Below are 6017 nucleotides of genomic sequence, written 5' to 3' on the forward strand. Positions count from 1 at the left end.
GAGTCGTTTCTTACGATAAAATTGATTTTTTATGGCTTTATCTTCAATATTTTCAGTTATCTTTGATAAATTTAATATAGAAAATTTACTCATATCATTAAATGCTAATTGAAATAATCAGTATCAACTCAATAGTATGAAAGAATTATCGAAATGAATGGAGCCATTCATATTTAAAGTAACTATTCATGTTATACTTGATTAAAAACATATGAAGAGGACTTTATTCTAATCATTAAAAATTATTAAATCATCAGTAGCTATAAAATATAGTGTTCCTTTCATTTATATTAAAATTTCTTTTTTTTTTATTAAAAACGCTACTAAAAAGTACTCCTGGTCGTTGTAAACTCGCGTACTCGTCTGAACATCACAACCAGCTGGCAGGTGCCGTTTAATACTGCAATGTTGCCAACTAAAATGTCTATTTTCAAATTTTCTTCACTTTTACGTTTTATTGCGCAAAGTCTTCCTAGTCTCTTAGTTTGTTAGCTTTATTCTAATAAATATAATATATTTCAATATACTGCAATAGTTTTTACTCCTAAATGTTAGTAAATTGTTCTCAAAGGTTGAGATTAATTTATGCACTGGCAAAACTGATTTGATAGACTTTCTTCTTCCCACGTCTTACTAAAAGTGCCACAGGCAGAATGCACCATGAAGAGATACCGCAAAATAAAACCCATAAAAAAAGTAGAAATTTGAAGAGTTATGGGAGTAAAACAGACAATTATGAAATATAATCTCGTTATTAAAATCATTAGTTCCAAAACATACATTACTTTTTTATTACTTTCTTAAAATGGATATAATCAAAACGGGTAGTAAATAGAGTAGCGTAATATACATTGGGATTAACCTTGTTTGGGTTGTTGAGGCTTTTTCTAAACTCATAGCTTGGACCTCCATATTTCTAGAAGCACAGACCTTAGAAAGTGCTATTTTGAGGCTATTTATTCAATATTTTATTAAGCACAAGTATCGACTATCCATTTTAAAGCAAGTCTTTTGGAGTGAGTTTGACAAACATATACCCGTGAAAACACTGAATGTGACCCAACATAGCTAATGCTTAGGAGGACACAAGAAGATTTTCAGGAAACAGATGGTTAGTTTTAAATGATGGAATGAATGTTGTATCTGATATCAATGTGGGAGAGAAATGTAATATTTCTTCAGCGCACAAGTTTATAACTTTTAGATTACATTTACTGAAACATGCAGCTTTAGAAATAATTCAAACCTTTCTCCTTATGTCTTTATTGATGGAGTTACAGAGAAAATAAATGATGTTATCCCTGCTGCCATAGCAACCGACTTTTATCGAGTATGTTGATTTCCTTACAAATGAATATAATAACTAGTGTGAATACAAGGGTAATATGATAAAATGAGTTCATTGGTAGAAAACACCGTAACTGCTAAGGGTATATCTCCTTAGTTGATGGGGAGAAAAAGATGGAAAAAGAACGTTAAGAATGTGGACTGTTAAAAACTGAAAATACATGTGTGAAATACAAAACCAGTTCTGAAAACTGTTCTAAATTATCAGAACCAAGTTCATAACAACTATTTAGAATCTATATTTTATTCCAAAAGTGTCAGAATATGTAATTCTTGAACAGCATAAGTCCTTTAGAAAGAATCGGAGCATATTGCCAGACAACCAGTAAGCCTTTCAGTCAGTATAAGTTACAGACAATTATATTCTACAGAGATAGCTATATTCTCTGTTACAAATTAGAATTTTGCATTAAATTTTCATATGGTAAAATATTCGTTACTTCCATACTCTAAGCCATCTGATTATATTTTGGAAATGGATCAGAGAAGAAGACAGACAATACTGAAGATCAGATCAGATTTAGGTTGAGGCTTCACCTGAGCATCGGTGCCTAGAATACTGCTTGTATTGTCAATAAAGAAAACGATCTTTCCTTTCAGCTACAGAAAACGGATTGTTTTGTAATGATAACTAAAGTAGATGTAATATGTGCGACGGATAATTGCTTTAGAATAGATTTTGGGGGTTGTCCGTGGGAGCAGAAGAAGCTAGTAATGTTGTAAGAAAATATTCATCAATTATAAACAAGAGTTCTTAATTTGTTTCTTGCATAAAATAACATTTTAGTTTAAATTACGAAGACAACCATAATAAATAAAGTTTTTGAAAGTCTTATGGAAAACGTCTAAACTGTTCCTTAGTTTGCAATTTGGCTTTCGCATAGGCCTTGGGAGAAGATGGTTCACTTCTTATAATTTTCTGCGTGGTACATAAATCCCTTCCTCGTCGTTATGAGCTTCATATGAATGGCCTTGATTTTAGTACTGCCTTTGGTCGTGTTAATCATAAGGCATTTGTTGTCAAAAATAAAGAGTTGGGAGTAGGTGGGTCTTTTCTTAACACCCTAATTCATTTTTAAGAAATAAATTGGAAATATTTGTTGTTTATTCACACCATAGTGATTTTAGGGATGTGTTCTTGTCCCATCAATTTTCATACTATATAGCTTACACAAGACGTGGTTTGGCCTAGAAATCCAGGTCTATCTACATGCAGATGATGATACTCTTTTTACTTTAATTCAATCTATCATGAATGTAGATCTGAAGTATCTAAATCTTAATAGAGATCTAACAAAAATTAGTGCATGGTGCAAATTATGAGGCATGAAGTTGAACCCTAGCAAAACCCAATGTATGATTGTAAGTAGGTCGAGGATAATAGCTCCTCAGCATCTATATTTATGCATTGATAATGTTTTGGTAGTTATATGCATCTCCCTTAGAATTTTCGGTGTGATTATTGATTGCAAATTTACTCTTGAGAAACACATTCGGTTTATTTCTTCTTCGGCTGGAAAAAATGGGCGTCGTTCAAATAGTTCTTTGTGCATGTTGCATAGGACTTTTCATGATTCTGAACATCCATTGCCTTCAGATATTCATATATTGCACCCTCCTGTACATATTACTAGGTGTGAAATTAATTCTAATAGTTATTCCTTTTCATCATAGGGCTCAATACTACACCGAATTCTAGAAGTCTTATTCCAGCTAAGACCAAGCTGTGGAGTGATCTTCCTAAACAGACAGTTGAATCGCTGGAACTTCAGGAGTTGAAACCTGCTGCAAATGTATTTATGTTGAACAGACTGACATAAGTCTCTCTTCGTAATTTATATATGACAGATCTATTCTAACGTCACTACTGATCTTAAGATATTTTGTAATCTTCATCCATTACCTCTCATAAGGTTTATTTACTTTCTTGTTTCATTTCCTCACTGGGCTATTTTCCCTCTTGGAGCTCTTGGGCTTATAACATCCTACTTTCCCAGCTAGGGGAATAATAATAATAATAATAATAATAATAATAATAATAATAATAATAATAATACATCTTTAGACTGCTGTCAGAAGTGATGCTTTTGTTAAGGAATCGTATCTCAAAAACATACGGCACCGAGTAAATAGGGCAACAACTTCATTGGGTAAATTCACATAGTGATGCACATAAGAAATTAAAGTTTTGGTAACATCCTTGCCACGTTTTAGTGACTTCTCTCCGTGATAGCATACAGGGAACAAGTAGCCATTGTCTTTGTTGGATTGTTAGATTAAAACGACTGACCAGGCGAAGACGCCTTAATCCAGTGTAAGACAGTTTTCTTCTTCTTCACTCTGGTGCGGTTAAATACTGACTGATGACTACTTTTAAGTTTTCAACCTGAACCTCAGTCAAATCAGTCGTGTGACATCATGCACGAGATTGTCCTATTTTGGTCAGAAGCATTCTAACTATCCCCACCGTGACCATGCTCTAAACCTGTACTCTATCCAGATGGCATTCCATGACTGATGGATCCTGCTCGAAGAGTACCTCCTGGCCAGGCGAAGGCATTCCAGGGTAGAAGCCAAGAACTGCCACTCGGAGAAGTTGGGTTCATTCTCTTTTTCTGATTTGGACACGAGCTTCGATATCGTAGAAATAGCTAACAAGAATTTATCTGTAAGCTATGGGCTGCCTTCGTGTAAGAGCCCGTGTCTTGCTTTTTGCTTGGCAATCTAAAGCAAGCAAGCTATCTGTAAGACTATGAGTATATGATGGACTTACTTCAAGCTGCTTAAATCTAGTTTGATGTAAGATTTAAATCGGATGGGCTCAAGTAACAGTTGTACATGGCCTTATTATAGATTCCATCCACCAACTTTTTCCTTCCCTCTACGGGTTGTACTATAAGACAATAAGACGCAATAAGAAAAGGGGATCGACTAATAGTGATGTTTTCAGTGGTATGGGACATGCATACTATGTATAATTCACCTGTTTCTGCATTAAATGTATGGTATCAACGTACAATTACAGTCTACTCAGTTGCAGCCGATGTCACCGAGTCCAAGATGGCAATCGTAAAATCCCTTGTAAGTTCCTCTTTTAACTATACTTCCTTTAGAATTTTTTTTTTTTTATTTAATTATCCTTTAGTTTCTTCTTAATCTTCCCTATATAATAAAGACCAAGTGTCTATTTCTATATATATATATATATATATATATATATATATATATATATGTATATATATATAATTATATATATATATATATATATATATATATATATATATATATATATATATATATATATATATATATATATATATATATATATATATATATATATATATATCCCTTTAAGGTTAAGCTTAGCTCTTGGGTAGGGGGAAGAGGAATAGTCAGACCCTGGTGAGAGGGATGCGTGTGCATATCTATCTAAATATTTAGCCGTCATTTTTGACGGGTCGAGTACACTAGTACAACCTTTCATTTTGTCACTACTGTTTATAATCTCTAACCTCATACCAAGCATTAATTTCCCTGTTTCTTAAAATACCTCTCTGTCTCTCTCTCTCTCTCTCTCTCTCTCTCTCTCTCTCTCTCTCTCTCTCTCTCTCTCTCTCTCTCCTTAACGTGTTTGGAGTTTGGGTAAAGTTCGGGTTAGTTTATACAGATACTGTTGATATTTATTTACATGTTTTTTCGCCTGATGTTAAGATATACTCATTAGCCAGGTGAGAAAATTAATTTAATTGCAATATTATTTTATACAGTGAAGCACATCACCCACACATACCTTTTTATTTATCTATCCGTCAATATATATATATATATATATATATATATATATATATATATATATATATATATATATATATATATATATATATATATATATATATATATATATATGTACTATATATATGTATATATATGTATATATATATATATATATATATATATATATATATATATATATATATATATATATATATGAATTTTGCACATTAAGACCGGATTTTTTTTTATATTTCAAAAAGCCATATATTTTGATACATTAATGTCTGAATTCTCTTACCGACCTCGGGATCAGAGTCTCGAGGCGAAATCACTCAAAGACTAGCATCTGACCGGACAGAAATCGAACCCCGGTCCAGGATGCTTGTATGACAGTGACCATACCATTTAGCCACGAAGAAAGATAAAAGTCAATGACAATTCTTCTGTACATATGCCTATCGCATTCAGATTTTTTGTACTTAAAATTGAAATCAGCCTATCTTCACAATCGTAGGTAATTGGTAGGTTTGGAACTTGGTATTCGATTAATGATAAATTCTTGACATTTAGACGTGTTTTTTTCATATTTCAAATAAGCCATATAGTTTAATACTTTAATGTCTGGATTCTCTTACCAACCTCGGGATCAGAGTCTCGAGGCGAAATCACTCAAAGACAATAGCATCTGACTGGCCGTGAATCGAACCCTGGTCCAAGGTGCTTGTATGACAGTGACCGTACCATTTAGCCACGAAGAAAGATAAAATTCAATGTCAGTTCTTTTGTACATTATAACTGTCGAATTCAGGTTTTTTTGTACTTAGAATTGAAATCAACCCATCTTCACCATCGTAGCTAATTGATAGGTTTGTAACTTGGCATTTGATTAATGATAA

This window comes from Palaemon carinicauda, chromosome 2 (assembly GCF_036898095.1).
Source record: "Palaemon carinicauda isolate YSFRI2023 chromosome 2, ASM3689809v2, whole genome shotgun sequence".
Lineage (NCBI taxonomy): Eukaryota > Metazoa > Arthropoda > Malacostraca > Decapoda > Palaemonidae > Palaemon > Palaemon carinicauda.